Below are 13789 nucleotides of genomic sequence, written 5' to 3' on the forward strand. Positions count from 1 at the left end.
CGACTTCTCTTGAATTGTGAGTCTCCACTTTCAACGGCTTTGTGAAAATATCTGCCAGTTGATCTTCTGTCCTGCAATGGACCAACTCCACGTTTTTGTTTTTTACTTGCTCTCGGATAAAATGATACTTCGTATCGATGTGCTTGCTTCGGCTGTGCGACACCGGATTCTTGGCAAGTGATATAGCGGATTTGTTGTCAACGTAGATGGTAATTGGACCTTCATTTGAAACACCTATTTCTCCCAAAATATTCTTCAACCACATTGCTTGGCATGTACAAGTTGCTGCGGCCATATACTCTGCTTCACATGTTGAGAGAGCAATTGTTTGTTGCTTCTTTGACGACCATGAAAAAACTGCGGAACTGATGTGGAATGCATATCCGGAAGTGCTTTTCCGATCATCCAAGTCTCCCCCATAATCGCTATCTGAGTAGCCAACTAATTTTGAATCTTGTGAGTGGGTATAGAATAAACCATGGTTCATCGTACCTTGATATATCTCAAAATTCTTTTGCGGCAATTAAGTGGTCTTGCTTCGGCTTCTCCATGAATCTGCTCACCAATCCTACTGCATATGTAATATCTGGTCGTGTGATTGTCAAATACCTTAAACTTCCAACGAGACTTTTAAACAACGTCGGATTTATCGACTCCCTTGTCGAATCAACACTTAGCTTCATCCCTGGATCAGCTGGCGTGACTACTGGCTTGCAATCCTTCATTTTGAACTTGTTCAAAATCTGCTCCGCATACTTCTTTGAGAGACAAAAATTCCATCTTGCATTTGTTTCACCTCGACTCCAAGAAAGTATGACATCTCACCGATATCTGTCATTTCAAATTCTTTAGTCATAGCTTTCTTGAAATCATCAGACATACCTGGATTGTTTCCGGTGAAGATCATGTCATCCACATATAGGCATACGATCATGATATCTCCATATCCATTCTTCTTTGTGTACAGGGTGTGCTCGTGCGGGCTTTTGATGAATCCATTTCTTCGGAAGTACTCGTCGATCCTTGTGTTCCATACTCTTGGGGATTGCTTCAATCCATACAAAGCTTTCTTCAATCGGTAGACTTTGTCCTTCTTTCCTTGTATGCTATATCCAGGTGGTTGTTCTATGTAGACTTCCTCCTCCAAGTAGCCATTCAGGAATGCAGACTTGACGTCCATCTGATAGATTTTCCATTTGTATTGTGCTGCGACCGCTATGAGAAGCCTAATTGTGTCTATTCTTGCGACTGGAGCAATATTTCATCATAGTCCACTCATTGTCTTTGCTTGTAGCCTTTGGCGACTAGTCTTGCCTTGTATTTCTCTACTTTTCCTTCTTTGTTGGTCTTCGTCTTGTACACCCACTTGACACCAATCGGGCTATGTCCTTCTGGCAGACTTGTTAGCTCCCACGTGTCATTCCTTCTTATTGCAGCAATCTCCTCGTCCATGGCCTTCTTCCATTTATTGTCTTCAATTGCTTCTTCGTATGTCACTGGATCACATTCTGTCATTAGACAGAATAGTGAATAATCGAACTGCGTCTCTACAGGTTCCGTAGAATTGTAGATGTCGTTGAGACTCCGTGTTCTTGTGGGTGCTTCATCTGAGCTGCTGCTTCCGCTGCTGCTGGTTGGTGACGAAGGGGCTGTTGTACCAGGACTTTGATCATCGCCTTGTTCTTCTTGGTTGATGACATCATTGTCGTCTTCGTTGAAAATAATCCTTCCACTTTCTTTTCTTCTTCACTCCATCTCCAGTAATCCGCTTCATCGAACTCGACATCTCTTGAGATAATCAATTTCTTAGTAAGAGGATTATAAAGTCTGTAGGCCTTACTTCTTTTGTCATAGCCTATAAAGATACACTTCTCTCCTCTATCGTCAAGCTTTTTCCTCTGTTGCTCAGGAACGTGTGCATATGCAATGCATCCAAAAATTTTGAGGTGTCCAACTCTTGGCTTGTGACCGCTCCATGCTTCTTCTGGTGTCTTGTGTCTTACACTTTTTGTTGGACATTGATTCAACAGATAAACTGCGCATTCAACGGCTTCAGCCCAGAAAGTTCTCGGAAGATGTTTACCTTTTATCATGCTTCTTGCCATATCCAGAATTGTCCGATTCTTCCTTTCTGCAACTCCGTTTTGTTGTGGAGTGCGTCTGGCTGTTAACTGATGAATGATTCCATGATCCTTGCAGAAACTTTCATAAAGCTTTGCAGTATACTCGCCTCCTCTATCGGATCTGAGTATCTTCAAATATCGACCACTCTGTTTTTCCACCATTGCTTTGAACTCCTTGAATTTTTCTAGGGCTTCCGATTTTGCTTTGAGAAAATAAACCCAACATTTTCTGCTATAATCATCAATAAAAGTTAGGTAGTACCTGTTTCCACCGAGTGATTCAATGTCGTACGGACCAGATATGTCGGTGTGTACAATTTCCAATGGTCTTCTAGCTCTTCGAGATTTTCCTACTTCAAATTTCTGCCTATGCTGCTTTCCTTTGACACAGGCTTCACACAGTTGATCTGGATGATTAATACTTGGTAATCCATTCACCATATTTGTCTTCGACAACAGCTTCAAGCCAGAAAATCCGAGATGTCCGTACCTTAAGTGCCACAACCATGATTCATTCTTCAGATCCGTCTTCATGCATTTTACTTCTCCAGACTCGATGTCGAGGGTGAAAAGACGATTTCGCGTCATATCAACTCGAACAACTAATTCTCCACTTTGTTCCTGATGGCGAGTGAGCGGTCTTTCATATGAACTTCATATCCTTTTCTAGGAGTTGACCAAGACTGATCAGGTTGCTCTTCAAAGCTGGTACGTAGTAAACGTCTGAGATGTACTTCTTCTCTCCATTCCTTTGTGTTATAACAACCTTGCCTTTCCTTTGATTTCTGCATGTGAGTTGTCTCCAAAAGTTATTTGTCCATGAACTGTTTCATCTAATTCTGTGAATAGCTCCTTTCTTCCACACATGTGGTTGCTTGCACCGTTGTCGAGATACCACACACTTCTCTTGCGATCTTCATTTTCTCCGTAAGTGAGAAAGACATTTGATTCCACTTTTTCGTTGCCTTCTGCTGCGACTGCTACATGGTTTCTTTCATCCACTTTGTGTGTTGATCTGCACTCGTAACTGAAATGTCCATACTTGTTACAGTTGTAGCATTGTACCTGAGATTTATTTTCTTGAAATCTGCCTCGGCCACGACCTCTAGATCCACGTCCACGGTTGGATGTTTGATAATCTTTATTTTCTTGATATCTCCCATATGATTAATTTCCACGTCCTCGTGATCCTCTTCCTCCTCTGTTTCCACCACGGTAGCCTCCACGGTATCCTCTGCGGTTTCCTCTTCCTTGGTTAAAGTTATTACTTGTTTCTCCGTCGTCGACGGACAACTTGCTATGCAAGGCTTGATCAAGATTTTCACTATCTTCATTTAGCTTCATCTTTTGCTCATGGGCTTGCAGAGAACCCACAAGTTCTTCGAGCGACATCTTTGACAAATCTTTTGATTCTTCGATGGCAACGACTACGTACTCGAATTTGCGTGTGAGTGACCGTAGAATTTTCTCCATCACTCTTACCTCGTCAAGAGTTTCTCCATTTCGTTTCATTTCATTTACCACCGATTTTACACGATTGGCATAGTCATCGATATTCTCGGAGCTCTTCATTTTTAACATTTCAAATTCAGCTCTAAGTGACTGAAGGCGTACCTTTTTAGCTTTTTCTACACCTTGAAATGATTTTTGCAAAATCTCCCATGCATTCTTCGCGTTCTTCACATCTGATATTTTCTCGAAGGTTGATTCATCCATACCTTGAAAGATACTATTCAAGGCCTTTTGATCCTTCTTTCGTGCTTCTCGTAACGCCTTCTTAGCGTCATTTGATAAAGCTGCTTCTGCAGCGGCATCTCCGGGCTCGATGTATCCTTTTTCAACGATCTCCCAACAATCTTGCGAACCGAGCAAAGCCTTCATTCGAATGCTCCAATTTCCATAATTTGTCTTCGTCAATTGTGGAACTTGTAGCTGAATTACGTCGCCCATATCGACTTGTTAGATGAACACCAAAGGTACTCCGAACTGGACACGAACCGAACTCCGAACCAAGCTCCGAACCGTAGCTCTGATGCCACTTGTTGGAAACGTGATGGGCCGAAAATTTACTTTTTATTACACACTTAATATATTACAATACGAAGATTACAAATATTTTCTTAATGACTAGATAGTCTAGCTGCTGCTAGATTTTAACTCACTCAAGGTTTGCTAACCTTCTCACTCTCACTCACGTTGCTTCTCTTATTTCTTTTTTTCTTCTCATTTTTCTTCATTACAACACAAGTTCAAGCCTCTATTTATAGGCTGATAAAGTGACAACAAATGTGGCTATTAATCCACTTAATTTCCAGCCACAAAACATCTCAATAATGGAGCACTTTGTATGGCTAAAATTTCAGCACTTTGCATGGCACAAAATTGCTCCACGTCTCATGCTTCTAGATTATGCTTGGAGTGGGTTTGATTTCTAACAATTATGACAGTATCTCTAACCCTTCAATCTTGTTTTTTGGCTGCAAAATATTATCGATTGTGTATGACAATATTTTAAGGTTTTTTTGTGTTCGTTTAATAAACAAGCTTCAAAATCTTATTGAACATAAACGAATAAAAATCTAATTGTTCATAATTTACAGCCCTATACACAGACACTAGTAATGTAGAAGAAAATGCTGCATGTGTGCACATGCGTAAAGGAAATTACTTCAAAGCACCGGTTTAATTCTCTTGGTTTATAGAACTACCTTTAAAGAGGTGGCATCCAATTATCTTGTTCTTTGAAGTGGAAGAGTTTGAGATTAATTAGTATTATTTAATAGAGGCTGTGAGACAGAATGTTGCAACACGGTTACAGTAGTAGCTCTTAAGATTACCGAGATTCAAGTAGACATTCACAAAACACAAGGCAGTCACAGCTTTTCAGCTCTGGTCTATTTTCCCTTCCAAAAAGCAAATGGCTATAACACGTAGTATATCAATTAAATCCATATAATTTATAAATACCCAAAAAGGACCAATGGTATATATATATATGAGCTAGATTAGTTGGCTGCATTAATACAATATATGAATGAATGGATCAAATAATTAAAGTAGTTAGATCAAATGATCTATGCAGCTTCATAAACGAACAAAAGAGTTGGCCTTAAAACCATGAATTCAATTTTCTAGTGAACATCTCCCAATACAGCAAAAGTTAGATATATAGACACACATATACACATAAGAACTGTTTGTTAAGCTGCATATTGTACTTCCTTATCGGATTTGTTTTATGGCTACGAATATTTGTCCTATAATCTGTCCCTGCCTTAATATATACACTTATCTAGTTTGTCTAGGTAGATCCACTTGCATATTAAAAAAACACTCCATATTTCTACTAGTCTACTACCTAAGCAAGGTAGGCACGAACATTCAGATCTGATGTTGAAACGGTCTCAATACCATTGGTACAAGACAATAAATTTTGGCATAATCTAAAAGCACTTTCCTTAGGAATTGTTGGAAAAAGGCATATGTGCCTATGTGCGCGTGTGTGTATATGTTAAGAGAAAGAGAAACCCTAATCTTAATGAAATGTAAAGAAAGCACTCTTAACATGAACCATCCAGGTATCTTATGTTATACCGATTCTATTTTGATAAAAGCTTCATTTACCTACTCAACTTCACATTCAAATCCAATTGAGTGAAATTTAAGCATGGTTCAAACTAAACTTGATCAACTGGTGAGGATATCAAATAAGGGAGGGTAGGTTAAAGCCTAATTCCAGTGGTCCTTGTATAGTCTGGAACTTTAATGCTTCATAAGTCCGTAGTAACCCTATTATAATTAAAAAGAAAAAAGAAAAATATTGAAAGCAATGGAATATTTGGGTGGGGTTAGGAAATGTATAAAAATGACTGAAGTTAACATTTTACCAATGGAAGTATAAGTGCTGATATCTGCTGGAATTTTATCTACAAATATCAAGTAAGAGCTTTTTGAACCTCAAGACCAGAAGCCTGGAACCTACAAATGGGGGGGCACACTTTACTACAATAAAACAAAGTCAAAACAATTAAGATAAAAGGATCCAAAACAAAGTCTCATAAAAATTCAGCAAAGACAAGAATCTATACCTATAGAAAATTCCAAGTACCAAAACAACAGTTATATCATCCACTTTCTGTCTCTCTCTCTCTCTCTCCCCTCTTACAGTGTTACTGCAAATTTGGAGTAACTTTTTTTTTTTTTAAATATTCTTTGAGGATAAAAGAAGCAGTTTGCAGCAGAATTATAGCAATGGAAGCCTGCAACCACGAGAAAGATAGACCAGATACAGAAAAGGGTTATGAAATAATGGTTGTGCTTATAATTAGAAAATAATCAAGATACATCCAATGATAATTCAAGCTTGAACATCTCTCTATATCATTGAGAGAACAAAAATGCAAAAAAAAAAAGCCATTTAGGGTTAAGAAAAATCTTTGTTATTTAAATAAATAAAGAAAGGAAATAATTTATCTCCCTTTCACAGGCAAATCATGTCAAAGAAAAACTTAAACTCAGTGCATCAAAAACTCTTAAAGTGGATTAGAAAGACAAAAGAGAGAGAGAGAGAGAGAGAGAGAGAGAGAGAGAGAGAGGGTAAGATGAAATCAGAAAAACAAATAATCAAGCACACAGAGTAGCATTTTCAAATCCCAGAACAGATGGATCTTGAAAATTTCTCTTTGACCCTGTCCGTATCTTCCCACAGCTTTATTGAACCGCAACGACATACATACATACCCATATACCGCCTATATAAGCAACACAAAATAACAAGGAAAGTAAGACGAAGTTGCAGTTCAAGAAAGCTGTGGAAGAATACAAAGAGGGCCATGTTCCTTTGTTTATCTTTAATGGTCGTCAGCCATTATAATGATAAAACCCTAAAAGCTCCAAAGACAGCCATGTCTGTCTAAACGAAGAGAAAAAAAAGGTAAGAGAAAGAAGAAAAGGGGGAGATAATAGGATGTAAAGGGATGAGAGAAGATAGGGTATTTATAGCAGAAGCGAGGGCGTCTTTTTCTTTTTTTACCACCAATCCCAAGAAGAATATTGGGAGGGATTGAGGGAGGCTCATTAAGATTTACTGAATCCTAGCTTTTTACTATTTCTTTTATTATTCCAACTTATTTTTTATGTTATAAATTAAAAAGCTGACTACGTTTGTTTCGTTTTGATCCCATTAACCCTAACAGGGGGAGATTTATTATTTCTTTATAAATTAACGTGTGGCTTGGATGCATATCGCCGGATCTGACGGTGCCTGTTACCCTAGTGGGGGCAAACATGTGGGCCCCCCTGTTTAGATCTGTCCATACATTTGCAACAAATTAACCGCCCACTCGCTCTGACGGCAACTGCATTTTACGGATTTCTGTTCCAAAATACACATTCATTATATTTATTTATCAGCCATTAATATTTTTGAAATTTAATAAAAACTCTTTATAAACAAAAACAAATTTTTACGTCAAATCAAGCAAATATTATTATATAAATAATAAATTTTAATTCTAAAAAAGTAGTAAAAGTAATATCTTAATATAAAATTATTTACAATTTTAATTCAAAAATAATTCGATCATAATTAAATAAATTGTTAGCACTCATTTTATTCAACATTGTTAGAAAGATTTTATTTGAGTATGGCAACACTCAATTTAAAATAAATAAGAATGCTCGTGATTATAAAAAAAATAAATTATTAGAAAGAATAAGAGATAAGAGAATTCATTAATATTATTAATTGCAAATTTTATTAAGGTGTGGTCTCAACAATAGCCAACCTGGGAAATAAATGATCAAATGTAGTACACTACAGTGGTTTGGTGACTATATCAGCTACTTGATCTGCGAAATAAAGATGTTTGACCTCAATCTTTATGTTTTGCACTTGATAACGCATAAAATAAAAATCAATGGCAATACGTTTCATCAACTTGGCAATATGTAGTGCTAGTACTATCACAAAGAATTCGAGGAAAAAAACGAAGAGGAAAGCAAAGTTCTCGAAGAAGATGGGTGATCCAATTTATCTCATCAAGAGCAATAGCAAACGAAGAGGTGAGAGTGGTTGATAAGGCAATTGTTAGATTTGGTACTTTGAGTGTAGTATATTCATTTGTAAATTTGTAATTTTTTTTGAACAGATTGATTAATAAAACAAATTCATTGATTACATTAATATACTTTGTATAATTGTTCTTACATAGTTTTTGCATGCAAAGTAAAATGGAAGCAAATGTTGCTCATTGGTTGTCTAAATGTTTAACTAATACTAAGCGGTATTATATGGTCGAATCGTAGTACGGAAAGACAACTTGTATTAGTAGACGAACCTAAGCATGTCCTTAGTCTAATCGGAAATGAGCAAACCAATTAAAAGACTAATATGTCGTCTATCAAGTCCAATTGGGAAGATGCCTTGTCTTAGGCATTGGAGCGACTGATTCTCAGAAGATAGAGACATAGATGTGACTGACTGGACTGATAGTACATCAGGCATGACCCAAGCAGAATAGATCCTGAATCCATTTATGAATTTATTTACTTGTGACGTTCATAGTGCGACATACTTAAATCCTGAGTGGATGGCGAACTATGTATGCGTGACTCGTACACTTTGATGTAAATAAAAACCTAAGTTTAAATAGATAAGAAACCAAAAGCTAGTGCATTGGGTGTACGACTTCTGTAGTATATAACGTCATTCACAACATTGGAATTCATAGCCCAAAACATAGGTAAATGATATCCTCTCATTGGCATTACATGGTTGATGAAAATTAAACGTGGCCATTGGCCGTCTTCTTTGTGATGGATGACTTGATCATTATTTGATAGTGATTGACTTTTCATGAAAGAAGATGTAATGGTTACCATGAAATAAACTAGGATCATATTGGGAGAATGAATATTATCCTAAAGAGATCAAGAATATCCTATGAGGGTAACACATTTATGACAAGGTCATTGGATGAGCACCTAGTAGTTACTTTCGTAATGGTATATCGTTGGGGAGAGCTCAGTCACAATACTATACTGGAATGGCTTCGTGACTAAATGAGTTTATAATTAATAGGTGAAATTTTGAAACTTAATTATAAATCATTTGAGCCTCAACTACATATGTCCAAATCACTCGCTTCGCTAGCTCGTTAAAACTAGAAATGAATTGTGTGTTTGAATAGAAATGAACGTAATGAATAGGAAAAGAGAAATGAGAAACATTTGGTTTTATCCGAAACAGAGAAATGGAATAATTTGGGAATGAATGTAGGTTTCCGAAAAGGGAAATTGAAATAAAAATGAAAATGAAAATGATTCATTTTCAATACTATATGGATTACTTAAATAATGATCGGAAGAATGAGTTTATGTTTTTGGACTGTTTTTAAGCCCGAAAATGAAAATAAACCATTCGTTCATAGTGAACATGTTGAGTTGTGAAATATTGAACATATTTTCTCGAAATTTTACTAAGGGAAAAATCATCAAAATTTTATTAGGGGTAAAACTGTTAAAAATTTGCTGAAGGTAAAATAGGGATGAGAAAATTGTTTATATATAAATATTAAAGTTTATTTTGAGAAATAGAAAAACTGAATCGGGTTGGATCACATTATAGAGTACTGGGTCAAAATGGCTCAAGAAGTACTCATAATTGGACCCAATGTGAGGGAGGTTCAAAAACCCCTCATGGACATGAAGGGGGCGACAACCCTAGTTAGAATACGAGGGTGTGCCATCCACCCTAGTCCTATTCTAAGTAGGATGTTGTTTTTCTATTTGAAATAAACCACTATAAATAGATGGCGCCGACAGAGCTATTAACACAACTTTGAGAGATTGTTATTCTGTCGAAAAATAGAGAGAATTTATTCTCAACTATTACATATATATTTTCGAAATAACAATTCCACCGGTTTCTATTAAGAAGAGAGAATTTTCATTTTCACCCCAAAAAGAGAGAACTTTTTCTAGTTTTGTGTTTTGATTCGATTGGTTCGAGCCCACACTTGAAACAGTTTGTGGTATGAGAATAGCAGAAAAGATCATTTGGTTGAAATCTGAGAACAACGAACTTCTGCTAAGCCAAAAATAAAGGTATGAATTCGGTTAATATTCATTGCTACAAATATAACAACCGGGTCGGTTTTCAAATTTTTAATTTTCTGCTGTGCATGAAAATCATTTTCAAACTGGGATTTTTCCAATAGCAACGACACAATGGGATTTGGAAGCTCGAGATTCAAGTTTTGATTGTCAAAGAATTGGTTTTCCTGTCTGTCATTGTCAGCGAGATCCTAAAACTTTATTTGAAAATTGAATTTCAAGTGAGAAAATTTATTTCCGAATGAAAAATTATTTTTAAAAAATGTAGCATCATGTCATAAATAAAGTTTGAAAGAAATTGGGTCAAAACATTAGGGGTAGTAATATTTTTTATAAAAGCCCAACTAGACACATATAGATCATGCTCAAGTTAATTTTTGGTGTAGGTCAGATCCATAGGTAGCATAAATAACCAAATGTTTTTTATGTTCTTAAATGTAAAGGGTTCTTTGAGTAGTATTTTATGAGGGCATTGATCTTGTAAGATAGGTGTGGGTAATTTATTAATAAGATGAACCTCTTGTTGATAAATAAACTCCAAAAATGTGAAGGTTTTGAGGCTTGATACATTAAGGTTTTAGTGGTTTTGACAACATGTTTGTGTTGTTGTTCAACCAGTGCAACATGTTGAGGTGTATAATGGGGTGACACCAAATGTTCAATTTCATGTTCTTTTATAATTGGATAGACCTTGAAATTCATCACCACCATCTATGAAAATTGAAAGAAATTTATTATTAAAATGTCGTTAAAGTAAAGGATGTACAATTTTAAAAATATCTTGAACTTCAATTTTAGTTTTCAATGTATATAACCACATATGTTTTGAAAACTAATCGACAAAAAGAATATAGTAGCGCTTCTGATCAATGGACACAATGGGAGACGAACCCCATTAGTCACTGTAAATGATTTGTAGTGGTTGACGATTCGTCAATGAGTTTTTTTTTGAAAAAGGTAGTCAATGCATTTAATTAGAAGCACAATAATTAAAAGGAATAAGATTTATAGAATTAAAAAATGGATTTGAAAATTTATTTAAAAACTTATGTAAAACACAATAATTCAAATAACCTAATAGTCGATGCCATAAATTAAGCGAGCGACTAAGAACGACCAAAGAGATTGAGGTTTTGATATATGTGTGTTGCCTTGTGGCCATTCATACAACTCGCGTTTATTCAACCAGCACACTAGAGGCACCCCCATATTTAGATCATTGACAAGAAAAATGAAAAAAAAGAATTCAACAGAAGTGTTGCTATCTTAGCAGAACTTAAAAATATATATAAGATTTTGTTTGATGTCTAGTGCACACAAAGTATTTGTTAACATAAGTTGTGATTTGATGCACATAAATGAGTAATACCAGTTTGAGAAATTGGTATTGTATTACCATTACCCATTGAGATCCTTCTGAACCATATTAGTCTTGAGGAATGGTCCAATTTTAAGCCTTATTGATTATGTGGTGACTTGCTATTGATTCGATAACCCAAGGATCATAGTGCATATATCCAAAAAAGTTAGCACATGCATGAAAGTGATGATAATATTGAGGCTTGCAGACTTTGGCTATATGTCTAGGATGGTCATAGAGTTGGCATTGAACAACATTGTCAGATGTTTGTTGCTATTGATTTTTCCTTGGACATTTTTTGTTATTGTTTTATGGCTCTAGGAGAAATCAAAGGTGCTAGGTAGTTGACCCGCACGTGCTTTTGCGCAGAAAAACAAACGATTTTATAAAAAAAAAATTAAAGAACGGGTTTTAACTGCAAGTGAACAATGTCAATTGTAATATTTATAGTTCCGATGGTACACAAAGTATTCCAATGGGTTGACTCAAAGGATTGCCAAGTGGGTAAATGTGTTTATCAAGTTAATTACAAGTCAAGAAATTACTAATCTAATTGAGTCGAAATTTATTAGTGCAAGTCCAAATATAATTATTTATAAACTAAAATTAAACTATTAATAAAACTAACTAAAGTAAGCTTTCTTCCTAATGTTCTAGATAATGTAAATGATTAAACGATGGTCAATTGATTAGTTGAGTGCTAATTAAACTAATGAACCTATACTTATTATATTGGTTCCCACTCTTAGTTAGAAATCTTCTCTCGGTCTCATCTTAGACTAAAAGTTTTCACCTAAGATCACCTCTTGATCTCATCTAGGCATATAGATTACCTTTCGGTCTCACTACTCAGTATAATCATATTCAACTATCTAAGGATAAACTCACCTCTAGGTCTCGTTTATCTAGGTTTTCCGCTAGATGCGTCAATTCTAGCATATTAATTATTTTGATATAATCGAACAACCAATTAATCAAGAACAGACATTCACTTAAGCAAACAAACAAACAACCAATCAACCAACCATCTAACAATTTAGCACATGATAAAGCTTAACATCCAAATAAATATTTCATCGAACAGTAATAAGCACAATATAGAGATAATGGTAAGAAATGCTCATTTAGATGTGAAACCAATGGCACCCAAAAGCTTCATCCATATTCATTTACAAAGTCTTTTACAAGAAAGAAGAAAGAAAACTACAAGAATAAAATTTACTCTAAAAAGAAAAGAGAAAACCTAAACTAAAAATGAAAAGAAAAAAAAGAGAAGGAAAAGAGAAAGAAAACCTAACCTAAAAACTATAAACCCTAAAGAAACTATTCAACCACCAAAAATCTGAAATGAAAGGCTTATAAAGTTATATTTATAGCCTACTAACATTTAACCTATGAAAGGCTTATAAAGTTATATTTATAGCCTACTAACATTTAACTTAACATTGACCATTTTGCCCTTAATTAAAAAGAAGACATAAGTTTGTTTGGACACAAAATTGCCATTGCAATTTTTTTCACTTGTTAGGCTTAGGTATCACAATACCTAGGATAGGGTATCACGTTACCCACAACAGTATTGAGATTGGGAGTCTTGAGGGTCTCGGTATCACGATACCCATGGTCTGGTATCTCAATACCATTATAGATGACTTTTATTCTCTTCATTTCAGCACTGTCAGGGGTATCACGGCTTCCATGCTTTGATATCGCTATACCCCCTTCTAGGTAATGTTTTCTTCACGTTCGAGCCACCTTCGAATCCTTACAACACTCAATCAACTTGTTAGGTTTCCTATGGAATGATTGGCCAATTTGGGTCTCAAAAATGGCTTAAAACTAATGAAAACAATTTATTATTGACAAAATAAAAAATTGACAAAAACAAATAAAAGTCACTTAAATTGCTTGAGAATAAGCTCCTTAAGTGTAATGGAGAGCCTAATTTGATGTATCAATTTGCAGTAGATCAAACTCTCACAAACTTAACTATTTTCTTGTCCTCAAGCAAACACACAAAACATGCAAAAAAAAAAACCTTGGACTAAATCTGACAATTAGGTCACATAGCGCTAAAACATCGAACTTGTATGAGAACTGCCTTACATGCAACTTAAGAGTGATATCTAGTTAACTCAAGTATTCTTAAGGCAAACACAATTAGTTCAATAAGTTAAAATTCTAATAAATA

Source organism: Gossypium hirsutum, chromosome D06, assembly GCF_007990345.1.
Source record: "Gossypium hirsutum isolate 1008001.06 chromosome D06, Gossypium_hirsutum_v2.1, whole genome shotgun sequence".
Classification (NCBI taxonomy): domain Eukaryota; kingdom Viridiplantae; phylum Streptophyta; class Magnoliopsida; order Malvales; family Malvaceae; genus Gossypium; species Gossypium hirsutum.